Source organism: Humulus lupulus, chromosome 4, assembly GCF_963169125.1.
Source record: "Humulus lupulus chromosome 4, drHumLupu1.1, whole genome shotgun sequence".
NCBI classification, from domain to species: domain Eukaryota; kingdom Viridiplantae; phylum Streptophyta; class Magnoliopsida; order Rosales; family Cannabaceae; genus Humulus; species Humulus lupulus.
In genome coordinates this window covers 121,425,225-121,445,229 of record NC_084796.1, presented here as the reverse complement: position 1 = coordinate 121,445,229, position 20,005 = coordinate 121,425,225, and the positions used below count along the sequence as shown (strand labels likewise).

General features: G+C 42.6%; 1 non-coding gene across 1 annotated transcript; it reads right to left on the bottom strand.

Annotated features, from left to right (window-relative positions):
* Positions 1 to 18,872: 18,872 nt before the first annotated feature.
* LOC133833691 (small nucleolar RNA R71) lies at positions 18,873 to 18,979 on the bottom strand. The gene has a single exon (XR_009893058.1). It is a non-coding gene; the product is annotated as a small nucleolar RNA R71 (small nucleolar RNA).
* Between the last annotated feature and the right edge of the window lie 1,026 nt (positions 18,980 to 20,005).

Below are 20,005 nucleotides of genomic sequence, written 5' to 3'. Positions count from 1 at the left end.
CCTTTCGTTGAGGGCTTCTCCAGAATAGCCACACCGTTGATTGAGCTGATGCGTAAGAAGACCTAGTATGTCTGGACAGATAGATGTGAGAATTGTTTTAAGGAGTTAAAGCGGTGACTGATCACCGCTCCAGTATTGAGTCTTCCATCAAACAAGGAAAAGTTTGTGGTCTACTACAATGCTTCAAGGAAGGGTCTAGTTTGTGTACTAATGCAAGCTAGGAAGGTGATAGCCTATGCGTCTAGACAGCTGAAGGAGTATGAGCAAAGGTATCCCACTCTTGATCTGGAACTAGCAGTGGTCGTATTTGCACTAAAGGTATAGAGGCACTACCTGTATGGAGAGAAGTGTGAAATATACACCGACCATAGAAGCTTAATGTATTTCTTTACTCAGAAGGATCTAAATATGCGCCAAAGGCGTTGGCTGGAATTGATGAAGGACTACGATTGTCAGATCTTGTACAACCCAGGAAAGACCAATGTGGTCGCCGACGCATTGAGTCTGAGGGGCCCAAGGCAATTATTCAGTTCGAGACAGATATCAGAAAATTTTGCTAAATATATGACGAGAGCGGGAATTGAAGTGGTAGTTGGTAAGCTAGCCAATATCTCTCTTCAGTCCACGCTCCTTGAAAGGATCAGAGAAGCACTAAAAGAGGATCCATAGTTGAGGAAACATAGGGATGATGTCTTAGCTGGATTGGCAAGAGACTTTTCTATTTCAAAGGTGGGTTTACCGAGGTATGAAGGCTAGATTTGTGTTTGGATGGAGTCTGATATCAGACGATGAGTCTTCTACCACTCTTTATTCTCTACATCCGGGTACGAAGAAGATGTACCAAAATCAAAGGACTCTGTATTGGTGCCCAGGGATGAAGAAGGACGTGGTGTTTTATGTGGCCAAATGTTTAACCTACCAGCAGATGAAGGCTGAACATTAAAGGCCAACAAGGTTGTTGTAGCCTTTAGGAATTCTAGAGTGGAAATGGAAGGATATCACCATGGACTTCGTGGTTGGATTGTCGAGGATAGTGGGGCAACATGATTCTATGTGGGTGTTTGTGGATAAGTACACCAAATCAGCCCACTTTTTGCTTGTTAGAACAACTTATACAATGGAGCAATATGTCGAGTTGTATGTAAAGGAGATTGTGCGACTCCATGGGGCTTCAAGGTCGATAGTGTCCAACAGGGACCCCACCTTCAACTCTAAGTTTTCGGAGAACCTGCAGAAGGCTATGGGCACGCAGTTGTGGTTCAGTACCTCCTATCATCCACAGACTGGTGGACAGTCTGAGAGGATGATTCAGATACTAGAGGATATGTTGCAGGCCTGTGTGTTAGACTTTGGGGGATATTGGAGTAAGTATCTCTCTTTGATTGATTTCACTTATAATAACAGATATTAGGCGACTATCAGAGTAGCTCTGTATGAAATTTTGTATGGGAGGAAGTGCATATCCTCCATTCATTGGAATGAGATGGGAAAGAAGAAGTACTTAGGTCCTGAGGTCGTTCGGAGGACTAATGAGGCAATTGAGAAGATTAGAGCTTGGATGCTCACTTCCCATAGTAGACAGAAGAGTTATTCAGACTTGAAAAGTAGAAGTGTAGAGTTTCAAGTTGGTGATCATGTGTTTCTCAGAGTTTCTCCTTTGAGAGGAGTGAAACAATTTGGAGTGAAAGGCAAGTTAAGTCCTAGGTTTGTTGGCCCCTTTGAGATTCTGGAACGTGTTGGAGAGGTGGCTTACAGATTGGCTATGCCTCCAGATTTATCAGGGGTTCACAACGTATTTCAAGTGTCCGTGCTCTGGAAGTACGTATCATATTCTAAACGTTGCTGAGTTATGAAAACTTGGAGTTGGATCAAGATTTTTCTTATGAGGAGAAGCCAGTTCAGATACTATACTTGAGGATAAATTCTTGCAGAACAAGGTCATTCCCTCAGTGAAAGTGATGTGGAGAAACAACAAAGTAGAAGAGGCAACTTGGGAGATTGATTATGATATGCAAGATTGATACCCTAAGCTATTCAGGTAAATTTCGAGGATGAAATTTCTATGAGGAAGGGATAGTTGTAACGTCCCAAATTTGCTAATAAGGCTTAGTGCCTTGATTAGTGTCTCGGGATGGCAATAATTGACTTAATTGTATTATTACGTGATTAATTATGATATATGTGTATCTGTATATGATTACTTGAATTAAATAATTATATGTCTAGATATGAATATTTAGGTGAATTAAATATGCATGTGGGCCCGCTTGTGTTGTTGAGGGTTTTGTATTTTTTGGCTCGTTGAAGGAATAAGTGTGATTATGTGTGTTATGTTGTGTTATGTTTGAGACCATAGTATTGTGGAGATATATTTGAGATGTCTGGTCCGAGGCGGATTAGTGGAATAGTCACAACAGGGTCAGATACCCAGCTCGGGGTGAGCCTAGGGGTATTTTGGGAATGTAGTACATATTCGGGGTTACCGAGTAACAAGTAGTGATTTAGCGGTTGTTCGGGTAAGTCGAGGATTTATAAGAATACTCAAGGAATTAGCAGGAAGGGTGTGAATGACAGAATTTCCCTTGGTGGTATTAAATGGCTAAGAGTTAATGTAGGGGCAATTTGGTCATTGAACTGCAAGGGATAAACAAAGAGCTTTAGGACTCTAGAACTAATCAGAACATACAACACTCTCAGCCCCTTATTCTCTCTCTATCACGTTTCTCTCTCTCCCTCACTAAGTGTTGAAATTTTGGTGGAACTCTTGGGAAATTAGCTGAGGAATCAAGGATTTAAGGTTGGGAACTTGGGGAAATCAAGCAAGGAAGCCTGAGGCAGCTAAGGATCGAAATCAATACTGAGGTAAGGTGTAAATCTTGACTTCTTGATGAATTTCTTCTATAGTTAGAGGTTTTCTTCAGATATAAACTTAGGGTCTGATTTTGAGTTTTGATTAGATTATGAGATAGTTTTTGGGGTAGTTCCACTGATTATGTTGCCTTGATATGAATTCTATATTAAATTCTGGGTTTAGGGATTATTTTAGGTGTGAATTGGTAAATTTTGTTGAGGAAAACTCATTGGAAACGTTGAAGATTTATGGGTTTTCGGCTCGAATCGCGGCCCTGTTCTTCAGGCGCTACAGCCCATTTTATGAGGAGGCCCTGAAGTTTCCCAGGTGTCGTGGCGCAAGCTAGGGCGCGCCACGGCGCATGTCCAGGTTTTTTTCCTTAGAATGCTCTATGACTTGTAGGGGGTCGCAGTGCCTTTAAGGAGGGTCATGGCTCAAATAGGAAATATTGGCCAAAATAGGGTTCTATGCACGGGAACTCAAATTTAAGGGCTCGGGAAGGATTCTACTACCTGATTTAGTAGGATTCGAGGTTCTAGAGGCTAGAATATTATTCCAAAGTTATTAATTGGTTTAGGGCTTGATGGATATTTATTATTATTGCGTTGTGACTAGATTTTACCACTAAGGCTTGGTTTTAGGGGATCGTGCTCAGGATTGCACTAGTCGGTCAGCTCAGGACACGTGTAAGAAAATTGTTTGTGTGCGTAGAGCAGGGCATGGCCCTACTATTTGTGTTTAATGGTCTGAATGAGTATTTATAATTTTTATGCCATGTTTGTGTGATTATGTCTGATCGGCGAAGGCCGGAATCGGCCAAGGCCAGGAACGGAAACAAGCATTCTGAATGCAGGCCTCCATGGCATGGCCAACTAGGGTGTTGTATTCACCCATTCGGTGAAGACCGTGACCCTGGTGCCTGGTAAAGAACCTTAGTGGGCATAGGCCGTTATGTGAATAGTTTGTTATTCGTTTAAAGTTATGTATTTACTGGAATGAATTGTTATATGCTACATGCGTGAGTTTTTTAGCTGGGCCTTGGCTCATGGGTGCTCTATGGTGCAGGTAAGGGCAAGGGAAAGGCCAACCAAGCATGAGTTGGAGGGTATGGAGCGACGCATACATGGTTGTCCTACCTGGCCGCCACGGCTGGGGTTGTTTTGAGGGACATGTTATAAACATTTGATTTTGTGCTAGCTAAACTGTGAAGTAACTTTTGAGTTGTAAATGTATTTTAAAACATTATTTTGGGATCCTAATGTGACACTTTTATAATTTTAATAAATGTCCAAACCTTTTATTCTTATTTTTTATTAAATGAGTCTTTACTTTAAATCAATTACTCTTTTCAATCTAATACCTTGATTATCGAGCTAATGGCATATTTTAAAATCACACAGTAACGGGTCTAAGGAAGTAGTGCGTTACAGGGACCATGCTCTAAGGGAAGAGTTGGCTCTCATTTACTTTGAGGTGGTGGAGGCCACGGTTAGGGAAAATGTGGAGAGGTTGAAGGCCGAACTGGTGCGGCTTGCAGAGTGGGCCAAGTCCGAGGAGTGGGATGCCTTGCTCGAGGGGAGGAAACCTAACACTAGAACTCCCAGAGCCAGGACCTCGGGGCATGGTAAAATGCCTCCATTTTTTACTTATGCCCCTCATATTAAGGGCTTTGTTAGGAATAGGCAACAGAACTGGGACTGCTAGCAACATGGGGCTTCCTCGCTCTATTGCCGTTGAAACGCTGACCCTCGTGCATTCGTCTGGGTTTCTTCAATATGGTATCTTTTTGGGGTAGGATTACATGGGGGATCAAATTCATGATTTTTCCCTAGGAAAATTAAGTCAGGCCCGTTCCATAGATAAGGGTCCGTCCTGGAGGAGTTAGACTTGCATGTTTCTTTTGTATTTGTCCTTCCCGATTCGTTACTAATCTATATTTTGTTCTTACTTCAGGTGACCCAAGCATGGCTGATCCCGTGGCCAAGATGAAGGAAATGATTGAGGCCAGGACTGCTAAGGCCAAGGCATCAGTGAAGAAGGCCGCCAAGGGCCCGCCCAGGATGAAGATCATCACTTGATGATCGAGGCCACACAACCGGCTACAGGGGCCTCGGAGAGAACTCAAGCTGCTGCCCCTGCCTCCAAGTCATAATTTGGAGTAGGAGCCTTCGACACAAGACAGAGCGAATAAAAGGAAGACGGATGTTGTTTCCATGGTGTCTGCAGAGTGGGCCAAGAAGGGAAAGATAGTGGGGGACTCCACTATGATCAAGGAGCACTCCCCTGCAGAAGGTCTCATTATTACGTAGGAGCTCTCGGATGTTCCTATGCTTCCCATCAACCCGTCCCTTCCTAGGGAAGAGGAGTCAGTTGTCCTGGAGGAGAGGATCATGATGGTGTCCCGGGCTTGGGATGAGGGTCGTGAAAAACGGGACAAGGTGGCCCGGGCTCTAACTACTCACCGAAACATGGAGTTCTTCGAGCGTCCTGAGGCTTTCTACGCTCCTCAACAGATCATGGATCAGTTGGGAGCCCAGCTTGGATTTTGACCAAAGTTAGGGCAGGACTTGGCCCCGTTCACCGCGAACTTGCTGCCCTAATTAGGGACTTCCATGTCCTGCCTCCAGCACAAATGCTAGGCCACCCTGGCTAGTAATGATTCCCTCTTCATCATCCAAGCCATCCGTCATGAGGCCACAACAGTAAGTCAGTTGTTCGTCTCATTTCTATATTATTGTTATCTTTTTTGTGCTGTTTCTAACTTTTCTTTGTTCCAGGACACATTGCTGGCTCATAGGAACGCGAACAAGGTGGCCGAGATTTCCATGAAACTTGAGACGGCCCAGATGGAGATGGAAATGGCTGTTAATCAATGGGATGCTTCCAAGGAGACTACTCGGGTTCAAGCTCAACATGAGGAAGCCTTGTGCAGGGAGCTAGAGAAGGTGATCGACAACTTGACCAGGGAGCTAGAGAAGTTGCGGGCGGAACTATCTAGACTCACATCTCAGAAGCTTCAATCAAGGTGCTCTTGGAGGCAGCCAAGGCCCAACTTTGTGAAAAGTGGGAGAAGGTGGAGTCTCTCAGGGCCCAAGTCCAAACTTTGGAGGTCCGGGCCCAGCTGGAGTTGGACAGGAGGGAGAAGGCTCGCAAGGAGAAGGAGCAAGATGAAGAGTTGTTGGCTGCCACTTTTGATGAAACCATTCACATGGCCTGGCCCCAAGACAAAAATATGAATCTCCAAGCCTATCCAGACCTGGCTGCATAGAGGACCAAATTTGTGGCCAAGAAGAAAGAGGGCACAAAGCTCCTTGCTGAGGATCCACAGGATGAAACCGCTCTAGATGTTTCGAATCAAAACAAAGCACAGGCCTGAGCCTTTGTAATTTTACTTAGGACTTCCATTTTTGTAGATCATAGTTTTTTTATTTTTGCTTTAATTTTTTTATGGGCGGGGATACGCTTAAGACAATTGTTCTTATTATCTTTTTATTATATCAGTTTTTATCTTGCACCTCTTTATTTCCCTCTTTATATTCATTTATTTCCTTAAAAATTAACTAAGTGTTTTACCACCATGCATGAATATTTTAAATGTGGAATACTGATTCCAATGGCCAGTTCATTTATCATGAAACCAAGGTTCAGGTTTCAACGGCCTGGACCATTTTGGACATACCAGATATAATTTAATTGGTTTATCCTGAATCTAAGGTTCAGGTTCCAACGACATGGACCATTTTGGACTTATCAGAGATAATGTAATTAGTTTGCCCCGAATCTAAGGTTCAGGTTCCAACAACCTGGACAGTTATAAGGAAACAATGAATGAGGTATAAACTATCCCAGACCATGTTAGGTTTGGACGAGTTGAGTTTTGAACCCCCCAATCCACATGAATCTAGATTAGGACAAAGCTTTGAGCCTTGCATCCCATTTTATCCTAGAATGTGTAGCTGGTCCTACCCCCCAAGTGATCAAAGAGTGTAGTCTTAGGTCACTTGTTCGTGTAAAAATTAAAGACCGACATGGTTTTTTTTTTTCTTAAAAATTTTCTCATGATGTATTGTTCACACCATTTTCATTAAATATGAAATTCCCCAAGGGCGTACATTACTTGAAGATGAAAATTTTAAATAAGAAAATATGGTTGAACCTGACTACTGGTAGTACTAGCAAAGGTGTTCAGCGTTCCAGGCCCTTGGGACCTTCGTTTTGGACCTCATATGGTCCTTCCCAATTAGGTCCTATAACCCCCACTCTCGGATCTTGAGATGTAGGGAAAACTCTTCTTAGGACCATATCACCAATCCTGAATCTTTGGCTCTTAACTTTAAAATTAAAGTGTCTGGCGATATTTCCCTGATACATCTTCAGTTGCAGTTGTGATTCTTCTCGGATCTCTTCGATGAGATCCAGGGATCGCTAGAGAAAGACACGATTCTGGAAGGGATCGTATGTGTCTCGCCTGTGGGATTGGACTGTAGTTTCTACTGGGATGACTGCTTCACATCCATAAACCATTGAGTAGGGAGTATGTTCGGTCAAAGTTCTTTTCGTGGTCTTGTATGCCTATAGGATGCAGAGAAACTCTTCTGGCCACTTGCTTTTGCAGGCTTGTAGATTTTTCTTTAGTGTCCCCTTTAAAATCTTGTTCACGACCTCTGTTTTCCCATTTTCTTGAGGTCTTGTGACCGCAGAGAGGCTTTTGACGATTCCATCTCTTTCACAAAAGTTGGAGAAGTGGATGCTATCAAACTGCATCATGTTGTCTGACACCGTTTTGTGAGGGAGGCCGTATCGGCACAAAATATTATTGATGATGAAGTCAAGGGATTTTTTGGAGGTGATGGTTTTCATTTGTTCCGCCTTGAACCACTTGGTGTAATAGTCAACGACTACAATGGCATATTTCAATCAGCCCTTCCCGGTTGGAAGGGATCCTACCAAATCTATTCCCCAAACAACTAAAGTCAAGGGACTGGTCATCAAGGTTATCTCCATGGGAGGAGCTTGTGGGATCTTCGCGACCTTTGTCATTGCTCACATTTGCAGACATAATCCACACAATCCTTCTTCATTGTTGGCCAAAAGTATCCTTGCCTTAGGATCTTCTTAGACAAGTTGAGTCAGTTGTGTGATCTCAGCAAAAGCATTCATTCACTTCATGCATGATCACACTCATTTCGGTCCTGGATACGCATCAAAGATAAGGCATGGATAACCCCCTACGATAGAGCTTGTAGTCCATCATAACGTATCTGGGGGACTGGTATTGGAGCTTCCTTGCGGCAATCCTGTCCGTAAGAAATTCTACCAGATGAAAGGCCCCATCCAAAATGTGGTGTAATCGATGGCATTCATGATTGTGGGGGCTTGAATACTGGGCACGTATAGATAGTCAATTGGGACTACTCCGGAGAGTTCTACTTCAACATTTGTGGCCAACTTTGCCAGTGTGTCAGTGAACATATTTTCTTCCCTTTGGATCTGGCGGATGATGTATCTCTTGAACGATTGAAGTAACTCTCGAGTTCGTGCCACGTAGGCGACCATCTTCTCCCCCTTCGTTTGATATTCCCTCGATATTTATATTACCACCAACAAGGAATCGTTGTGGACTTTGATGTTCTATGTCCCCACTTCCCGAGCAAAGCGTAATCCGACCAGCATGGCCTCGTGCTTAACCTCATTGTTTGACGCTTCAAACTGAAAGCATAGGGCACTTTGCAATTGGTGACCTTCGAGGGATATTAGGATAATCCCGACCTCGACCCCCTTCTCATTGGAGGCTCCGTCAACGAATCTTTTCCACATCGGCACTACAGGATTGATTGTCTCTTCGTCCTGAGTGATCCCAGTACATTCTATGATGAAGTCATTCAGGGCATGTCCCTTGATGGAGATTCTGGGAACGTAGGTGATATCAAAAGGGCTTGGCTCCATGGCCCACTTCAAAAGTCTTCCTGACGACTCTGGTTTTTGCAATACTTTTCGTAGGGGATGGTTTGTTAGTAGCTTGATGGCATGAGAGGTCTTAACTTCTTGGAGGCGGTCAGTAAGCAAAATTTTAGTTTCTCAATCAAAGGGTATCTGGACTTCGCACCCAGCAACCTTTTGCTTACGTAATAGACCAGGAGTTGGACTTTTCCCTCTTCTCTCACCAAAGCAACGCTTATGGCATGTTCTGACACGACCAAATATAGGTACAGTGGTTTCCCATCCACCAGCTTCAACAAGATTGGTGCTTGAGCTAAATGCTCTTTCAATTTTTGAAAAGCCTCTTCACACTTGGTTGTCCATTCGAACTTTTGATTTCTGCGAAGTATGTTGAAAAATGGGATTCACTTATCCGTGGACTTTGACACAAAGTGGCTCAAAGCTGCTATTCTTCCCATCATGCTCTGAACGCCTTTGTGTTTCTGTGGTGATGGCTTGTTGATAAAAGCTTGATCTTATCCGGGTTGGCTTCTATCCTTCTCGAGCTTACTATAAAGCCTAGAAACTTCCCGAATGCCACGCCAAAAGTGCACTTTCTGAGATTTCACTTCATCCCGTACTTCAGGAAAATGGTGAATGCCTCCGCTAGGTCATCCGTATGTTGGGCTGATGTTTTGAATTTCACCAACATGTCATCTACGTAGACTTCCATGTTCTTTCCAAGTAGGTCTGAAACATTCTGTTAACAAGCCTCTTATACGTAGCTTTCGCATTCTTTAACCCGAAAGGCATGACAGTATAGCAGTATACACCCTTGTCTGTTTGGAAGATGGTGTGTTCTTGGTCTGCTACATGCATTGAAATTTGGTTGTAGCCAAAATAGGCATCCATTAAGCTTACCAACTCGTATCCAGTAGTGGAGTCCACAATCTGGTCTATCTGGGGCAGTGGGAAGCAATCTTTTGGACACGCCTTGTTGAGGTCCGTGAAATCTATGAAATTTCTCCATGTCCCATTTGGCTTTGGCACCAACACCGGGTTTTCCAGCCATACGGGGTACAGTGCTTCCTAGATGAAGTTGATTGAGGATAACTTTTCAAATTCTAGTTTGAGGGCCTCTGCACCTTCCGTGGCCAATTGTAACGCCCTACTACCTTAGAGCCGTTACTTAGTGAGTTTAAAATAGAAATCGTGCTTTTGGACTGACTCTACGTGGTTTCTAAAACCAAAAGTGTGAATAAACCAGAATTAAGGTTGTACTCTTTGAAAATGTTTAGTTTCATTGAAAACATTAAGTATCAAACATCTGGGATCCCAAAAATAAGGTTTACAAAATATTTACAACTCAAAAATAGATTTACACCAGGTTAACTATCAAAAGAATGAGTTAATACAACCATATACAAAATGCCCCCAACCAAAGCAGTCGGGCAGGCCGAACATGTACGCGCCGCCCCCACGCTCTCCATACTCATGGTCGGTTGACTGACTCCTTGCTTTTACCTGCCACACAGAGCACCCGTGAGCCGAAGCCCAGCAAGAAAACCCAAATAGTACATAACATATGCATAGTATATAGCTGACATAATCCACTGATAAATAGGAAAACCATCAGACTAAACAAGCACGGCCATGCCACCCCAGAGGCCTTACCAAAGCCTGGGGTCTCGGTCCTCACCGTTAGGATAACTCATGTATCCCTTGGGTCCCACCCTGGCTATAAGCACCCCATGTGCTGAGTGTTACTTCCGGCCCCAAGGCCGTACCCGGCCTTTGCCGCTCTCGGCCTTAGCCGTTCATTTCATTATAATCGCATGCATAATACATTTTGAAATAATTGTTCAAACATATAATAATTCATCCAAGGTCATACATTTTCAAGTAAAACAATCTAGGGCCATGCCCCGCAATAACACTGTGGGCCCATGCCCTGATCCCGGGTGTTACGGTTTTCTTACGTTTAAATTTGGTAGCCTTGATCACCTGACTCCTTGAGCACGATCCTGCTCGAGCCCTAGCGCTTACCTAAGAAAAATTCACAAGTCAAAGTCATCACCAAACCTCAAGTCCAAAACCTAGCCTCGGGACCCATCCCGAGCCCCCGGGAAGTCCTAGATCCCCAAAACAAAGTGGTGGAATCGAGCCTCGAACCCTAGGTCAAAATCCCTTCACAAAAGCCCAAAAATTCCCTCTGTGAATAGTGCAGCGCTACAGTGCTCTAAAGAGGGCGCTGTAGCGCTACAAGCAGAACCACCCCTCCAGAAATAGGGGCTAGCGCTACAGCGCCCCTTGACTAGCACTGTAGCGCTAGTTGCAGCCAGACCAAACCCGAAAATCGCTTCTTGCGATTTCCTTCTACCATTTCAACCCCAAACTTGTCCAAATCATTCCCAAGCCCAAAAACAAACTTATCAACACCTCACACTCATCCCAAGAATCCCAAGAACTCATACCCCAAGCTCAAGCAACCCAAAACTCAAAATCTAACACAATGAACCCAAAAACCAGAAATTCATTCAAACAACAAGGATAAAGTCTTAGAAATCATACCGTGGGTGGAATTTCGACCTTGAATTGAACCCTAGACCGCCTTAGCTTGCACCTTCACAACCTTGACCTGATTTCCCCAAAAATCCCATCCATTTAGCTCAAGCACACAGTTCAAACCAGTAAAGCCCTAAAACTGAAATCCCCAAGAACTTACCTCAAATTTCTGATGTGATCTTGCTAATCCCTTGCCAATCCTCAAGTCTAGCTTAGGATCCTTGATGCTCAGCCTACCCTAGCTCTCCACTGAGCTTAACTCCAAGAAAAATGAAGGAAAATGGTTGGGAGAGCCACAAACCGATTCTTGGAACAAAACCCTTCAGCTTTTCTCTCTTTTCCTTTTTTCTTCCTTCTTCTTTCTTTTCAACCTATAACTCTTTTTCTACAAAATCCACGAAGTATAAAGCCCCCCTTTAATTCATCTCTTACAAGCCTACAGACCAAAATGCCCTCCCTTAATAATTCTAAACCTTTATTCCCATAAAGGGGCATTTTAGTCATATTACCCAAATTCCCACTAATTCCTCAAGTGTTCCTAATAATTCCCGCTCGCTACCCAATACCTGATTAATCACCAAATATACATTCTTTATTAACAATGTTAACCTCAATATATTTTCCAAATTCTCATTTAAACTCCCCAGGCTTAACCCAAGCCGGGTATAGATTCCCGCTTTGACTTTTCCGCTAACCCGTTCATTCTAGGATCGTCTCGAGTCATAGATCACAGATATCAACACAGTCATGCCCAACATGGCCAAATTACAATTATGCTCTTCTAAGATAATCAGGTCTACATGCATACTAATTCACATAGTCATGCATCTCAAATAATCAAATACTCATATATCGTGCATTAAATTCATTAAAGTCACACAAAAAATCCCATTATGCCCTCCAGGCACACTACTCAAGGCCCTTAAGCCTTAATAGCGAATTTGGGTCGTTACACCAATGGCCTTCGCTTCTGTCGGACTGGAGTTGCATTTTCGTTGATGTTCTGGGAGAGACATATAATGTTACAGTCAATTGCAGTCATATCCACATGGTACTATGCCAGGATGTCTTGGTTTTCTTTTACTCGGGCGATTATGGCGGCCCTGACCTCTAGATTCAAATTTCCTCCTACTCGGATTACTCTGGTGGGATCGGTGTCACTGATGGACCCCTCTTCTACCTCCTCAATTGGTTCTAATGCTCTATCCACCTCTATTTGGGGATCCAATTCTTCGTCTTCCTGGACCACCCCAGTGTTGGATGTGGTTGTGGGACTAGGCGACGTCCTCCTCTTCTAGGGGCTCTCGCGGACCATGAAGATTGTTCTTGCAGACACGTGATAACACTTTTAGACACTCTTCTGATCTCCTCGTACTGTCCCTACTCCATCATTATCACACTAGAACTTCAAGCATAGGTGGCAGATGGAGGTAATGGCACCAAAATCGACCAGAGTGGGATGCCCAAAAATCAAATTTTATGCAGTGGGACAATCCACCACCACGAATGTGTAGTACTTGAATGTGTTTTGAGCATCATTTCCCAATGTAACAGGGAATTTTATCTTGTCCATCGGGAGCAGTGAGTCCCCATTGAAGTCAAATATATGCGTGGAATATGTGGATAGGTTCGCCTTCATTAAGTCGATTGCTGTGAAGGTCGTCTTGAACAAGACGTTGAAAGAACTTCCATTGTCTACCAACACTCGGGAGATTCTTTTGTTGGAGTTTTGGGAATCAATGATCAAGGGATCGTGAAGCGGGAAATGTACATTTCGATCATCTTCCTCCATGAATGTTATTGGAATATTAATTAGCCTTGGGCATTGGGCCGGAGTCTGGACCAAAGCACACATCTCGTCGTCGTGGTCGAGCTCACTAAGATACCTCCCAGATGTTGGCCTCCAGATATGGTGGCTACATGTCCATCTACTCGAGGTGGTGCAGTTCCATATGGATATGACATTCCGAGTCCATGACCCATAGGGCCTCCAGGAGGTCGCACTATTGGGGCCCCCTGAGGGGCCTGTGCTCTCAGTCCTAGAACATACCCTCCCTGAGGAGGTCTAAACTATCTAGGTGCTTCCTAGACAAGGGGTTGTTTGAGAGCTATAGGTTTTATTGGAGCTGGCATCCTGATCCACTGGTGGAGGTGCCCCAACTTGATTTGATTCTTGATCTCGTCCTTAGCTGACGACATTCCCCAGTTTTATGGCCTCTGTCCTTGTGATAGGCACATATTTTGCTTGCATCCCTTGGGTTTTTTCCCTCTTTAAACATGGGGCTTGGTTTCTAGTAATGGACTACATTGCTTGTTGCAAGGTAGATATTCTCCCAGCTATCCACCAAGTTCATGTATTATGTGTATTGGGGCTCGTACCCCTTCTTTCCCTTCTTTGTGGGCTCGTTCTAGCTCTTATTCTTGCTGGAACGTTTCCCCTGGGAATGAATTATGCTTGCTTTTGCTACTTTCATTTGGGATGGTTGAACAGCTCTGAGAGCGACACTATATCCGGTTGGTGCCACTTCGTACCTAGAAAAAAAGGCTGAAGATGTTGGAGCATATCCTTATGAAGCGTGCGCATAGACGGTCGGAGTCATGAACTGCATCCTGAAAGATCATACGATTCCAGACATTGCTAGTGATGCCAGATAAGGATTTTTCAGGTATTGCATCTCGTGCCCAAGAAATGGTCTGTGTTGCTGGTTGCGGTGTCGGAGGTCATCCAAAATCTTGGATTTGAGCTTCTTTCCAGTTGATGAAGCCTTGAGCCCTTCTTATAAACTCTTCTAGAGTGGCCGCCTTATGGCATTGCATATCATCCCAAAGAGGGTATCCAGTTTTGATACCGGCTTGGAGGGCTACTAGACATTGTTGATCATCCACCTTAGTCATTGAAGCTTCCTCTGTGAAGTGTTGGATGTAAGCCATAAGGATCTCAGTGGGATGTTGCTTTATGTTGGCCAGTGCACTGACCTCCATGTCGATTTTCTTGGTAGCCACGATTGCTTATGGAAGGCTGACTACAAACCAGAACAAGACTGGATTGATCCTGTCATGGGCCTTTTCCACCATTCTTCAGCGGATCCGGCCAAGGTGATCGAAAAACACAGGCATTTGTCATTGTCGCAGACGTGGACTACAGTCATCAGGTGATTGAAGTAAGATAGATGGTCTCTAGGGTTGGTGTTCCCGGTGTAGGTGAGTATATACAGCATCCTGAACCCCTTGGGTAATACGCCGTCCAGGATATGTTTTGCTCATGGTTCCTTTTCCTCGTCTTCTAAACTGGCCTCCTTCTTCTTGTTTACGGACCAGGTGATTTGTGACCTTTTTGAGATTGGCTAGCTATTCCATGAATAGCATGGCCATTCTCCCTTCGACGGGAACTTTCTCATTTCTACTATCATTAAGGTTATTCCTGATGTCACCTCCCCAAGGGCTAATCTTCTCTTTATGGGCCTGCTCCTTTCAGGCGTTGAGGTCGTCTCGTAGATCTACGTTGGATGTGTCATCTCTCAAACTCACGACTTCCAGCTCCTCTCTGTGCTTATGCCCTCCGTGATCCTTGTTCACGAAAGCACTGTGATAAAAACATCTTTCTTGGGTGTCATGTCCTGGAGCATTTCGTGGCCTGGTACCCTGCAAGCGTTTCCCCTGTGGATTGTTCGGGCGATTACGTCCTGGGACAGGATTCACCCATTCTTTCCTGGGGTCCACCTGAGCCTTTTAAATGGGAGGAGCTAGAGGATTCTTCTTTTGGGTGTTTTTTTTTCTACAGGATTTGTCGCGTTGGCCTTCCCTTTGTCGTGGATGGGGTTAGAAGGACCAGCTCTGGGATGATTGGATCGTCTCGGAGGAAAAATGGGTGTTGCATGGTTGGGAGTGCCAGTCTCTGTAGGTGGGACAACTGGCAGAGTCCTTGGGGGAGGAACTGCTGCGGGATCAACTGTAAATCCCTAAGCAGCAATAAATGCTTGAAGAGCTAGGAGCGATTCTTGGATCTAGTGGGTGGTCTCTTGTTGTTTCGCAATCTTTTCCTCTTGGTCGAGGACCTGTCGTCTTAAATGAACCATCTCTGGTTCCTCTGTCTTAGGTTCCACATCACCCTCATCGAGGTCGATGAGATTTTAGGCCTCATGGTCTTCGTACCCCTCTCCATCTTCTTCATAATACTCTCCATCGTATTCACCCCCTTCTTCGAAGTGCCAGGAGTCATCAAGCAGGGGCCTGTTATAGGGTATATATTCCGGTTTGTCTTGAGGAAGTTGTTGGTCCTGCAACGGTTCTCCATTGTCTTGTTGCTGCTGTTAAGTGGGATTAGACACTGTATGTCTGGTATTCACCATTTTTGTATATGACAAAGACTGGTTCAAGCTTTCTTCTAGCACTCAATGAAAGCACCTAAATGTTTTCTGAGATTTTCAGAAACTACAAATATATCGAGAAATAAGAGCTAGTAAGAAAGGGAAAGAAATAAATGAGATCAAATTTTTTACCTGGTTGGGGCATTAATGAGCATTAGTTCACGAGTCAATTGTATTGAGCTTTAAAGGGTTTAGCAATGGAGGTTTTCAACAAGCTCTGCAGCGTTTTTGCATGCATAAAAAGTTGGATCCTTGCCACATTGCACCAATTGCCCTATTTATAGGTGGCCATGTAGCTTGGGATGGACTATTCTGGGCCCAATAAAGAAATAAGCATAATTTCTCTCTAATGGAGCTATAATACAAATGTATAACGTGATCACAGAATGTTTAGTCTAGGCCCACTGTGTCGACTTAAGTGTTGTAGAGCAATACAGTAGCCCTTTGTATGTTAATACGGACTGGTGCGCATGAGCCGTCAAGGGGATTCGGGGGATAGGATCTATCAGAGTAGTGGCAGTACCAATCCCTAGGAACATTGTACATTCTGTGCATACCCATTTTGCAGGTTAGTTGAGGAGACCAACTGCCGGACTTCTCGGGGACACATCAGTTGTATGAAAGACTGGTCTTGTTCTACCAAGACGTATGGTCCAGGTTCATTTACCAAGGTTCAAGTTCATTTACTAAGACGGACATCAGTTAGTAATTACAGAAAGAAGGACGTATCCTGATAGTGAGTTGAAATGCTCAGGTGGACCCGGAAGCATTATCCGAATCCCACAAGGCGAGATTTGGCCCTTGAACTAAGATATCCACCATAACGATCTACTTCTCGGAGGATCGAAGTTTTGGGAACTTATAAAGGTTGTATGGGCCTTCATCTCACATCTTGGTTCTCGTTACAATTTCAGTATTCTCCAATCATTGGTCCTAGGATGGGTCTGGGCCTTCAGGCCTCTTATTGCTCAGTGTTCGCTGGCCCTAGTTGGGCCCTGGCCTCTCCTGAGAGTTCGCGAAGCCCACTTTACACTAGCACGTGTCCTTGATGGAAAATATAGACAAAAAGAAGAAACACGTTAAATATGTTGAATAAGATGGATTTAGTGTTGATTGTGAAGTTTCAAGACATTATGTATGAAAAATACTACATTGAAGATGCTCAACACGCGTTGTTTATGCTCTGTAACGCAAGTCTGAAACTTTAAGCCGCATGTTGAACATGATTTCTTAACTTTCTGGAAACACTTCTAGAAATATAAGTTGTAGATATTTCTCTTAGCTTTCCATAACTTTTTTATTCATTCAATTAAGAGTTATATTGTAGGAGTTATGATCAAAATCTGATGAGTTGTTGCAGTAGGTTGTTTGATACAAGTTTCAGTATTATTCTGTATAATTAGCGCCCTAGCGCTAATATATACTGCCCATGCACTATCGAAGTCAGAGAGAACAGTTCCAGGAAGTGTGAAATAGTGCTCCTGCGCCACAATGAAGTTCCCTTGTGCTTAAGAGTTTCAGAGATCATGTTTTTGTGATTTTCCAAGCGTCTGTATGAAACTCAAAAACAAGCATTTTGAGTTGGGTGAAAGAGTTTTTTCATAAAAAAATCATTAGGTTTTTTTATAAAGGAGGACTTAGGGCAATTTTGGTGGTTGGTTTTTCATTAGAGAAGGCAAGGAGAACATTTTGGGAGCAATTTTAGAGATTGAATCTACAATTATTTTTCTTCTTCTTTAATTTTCTTTATGTTAAACTCTAGTTTTATGGATTTCTTTGCCATATTGATGAACTAATTTTATTCTTAGGGTTTTTAATTGAATCTCTTGAAACTTTACTATGATTTAATGCAAAGTTTATATTTCTTTCTTCTTTTTTAAGATCCTTTGAATTTGTGTTTATTATATGTGAATGATTGTCCATCTTTTACAATATCCATTGAGTTTGAGTCAAAATCTGAAAGGTGAGATTTAAACATGTTATAATTGATTGGACATAGATTTCAATATTGAACGAGCATATCAATATAATTTATGTTGTTTTTTAGTTTTTTTTATCTTAATGCTTCTTATATGTGAGTTTATCATAGAAATATAGAAAATTCATATCTAGGTCGAATTTTATATATCTTAATATGAATATAAAATTCTTTTGAAAACTTACTATCTTAAGAAGAAGAGTGATTGTGAAAACAAGCATTAATGACATAGTAGAGTGGATAGAAGAGTAGATTAAATTCCCTAATTCGCTATTTATTGAATTGAATCTCTTTTGTTTCTTTAATTTCAATGTTAAACTTTTGTTATTTTTTTATGTTTATGTTCTTTTAAATTCTAAAAAAAATAATCAACTTTTTGCTAACCAAATAGAGAGTAGAATTAATTATTCGTAATTCAGTCTTCGTGGGACGATAATCGGATTTACCAAATATTACTACATTGTGATACGTATACTTGCGTAGCTTCAATTTTGCAACAAGTTTTTGGCGCCATTGTTAGGGACTGAAATAGTATCAATATCAAAACGGTTAATTTTATTTTTAATTTGGTTTGTTACGTGATTAGTTGTTCTAATTTGCTTTGTGTGCGCTTTGTGATCTCTATTTCAAACACCGTTATTATATGCGCAGTAAAATAGGAGCTAACAATTTAGTTCCTATAAATCTAGAGATAGAGAGAACTTGCAAGCGGAATCGAAGAACAAAGAAAGCAGAGAACAGTATGGGTGATCATGGGGGTAATGCTATTGCTGCTAATGGTAATGTTAATAATGTCGTTGCCACTCAAGGTCAAGGCCAAGACGCATGTACACTCAGAGATTCTGTACTTCCTACCATCACAGGAATACAAACATGCATAAGGGCACCAACTATTACTGCCAATAATTTTGTAATAAACCCAGCGATCCTCCAAATTGTCCAATCCACAGTGCAATTTAGCGGACTCCCCACAGAAGATCCTAATATGCACTTAGCTAATTTTCTAGAGCCATGTGCTACTTTCAAATACAATGGGGTAAGTGACAACGCCATTCACCTAAGGCTATTTCCATTATCACTGCAAGACAGGGCCAAAAGCAGGTTGAACTCCCTTCAATCCAATTCCATCAACACATGGGAATAGCTAGCTCAGAAATTCCTTGCTAAGTTCTTTCCTCCAGCCAAAACTGCAAGATTAAGTGGTGAGATAAAAAATTTCCTTCACAATGATAGAGAATCCTTGTATGATGCATGGGAAAGGTTCAAGAAGTTTCTAAGAAAATTCCCTCATCAAGGGATAGAAAAGTGGATGTTAGTTCACATTTTTTACAACGGATTGTGTGGTACTACTCGCACAATAAAAGATGCTATAGTAGGTGGATCTTTTATGAGTAAAAATGCTACTGAAGCATATGAGCTATTATTGGAGGAAAGGGCCATGAATAATTATCAATGGCCCACTTGCATATCGAGAGTGGATATCGTAAGGCGCAGTGCAATGCGATCTCCTTGAGGGGCGATAAGGAGTTGGAAGAGTTAGTTGAGAAGTGTCTGCTAGTCTTCCACCGAAAATGGATTCTGATAAAGATGGTAAGGTAGATGAAAAGGTTACTGAGAACCTTGAGAAGAACAAGTCACCAATGAGTTTTGAGCACCACAAAAAAATTCCATTTCCACAGAGGCTCCAGAAAAACAATCTTGACAAGCAGTTTACTACATTTTTAGAAGCTTTTCGAAAGCTTCACATAAATATTCCATTTTCCAAGGTGCTTGAGCAGATACCAACTTACCTTAAATTCTTGAAGGAAATATTATCAAGGAAAATGAAGTTGGAGGAATACGAGACAGTTGCGCTTACTAAGGAGTGCAATGAAATATTGCAAAAGAAATTACCGCCAAAGTTTAAAGATCCTGGTAGTTTCACTATTCCATGATCTATAGGGGGTTGAGTGGTGACAAAGGCTTTATGTGATTTAGGGGCTAGTGTGAATCTAATGCCTCGATTGATCTTCCGCAAGTTGAAATTGGGAGAAGCTCACCCTACTACCGTGTCTCTAAAAATGGCAGATGGTTCAGTTAAACATCCTCAAGGAGTGATAGAGGATGTATTGGTGAAAGTGGACAAATTCATCTTTCCTACAGACCTTATTATTCTTGATATGGAGGAAGATGAAAATATTCCAATTATTCTTGAGATGCCATTTTTATCTACTGGAAGAGCGCTAATTGATGTACAAAAAGGGGAGTTGAAGTTATGCGTGCAACAAGACGAGGTAACATTTAAAGTTTTTGCAGCAACTGAAATTTCAACTTGTTGTAGAGTGG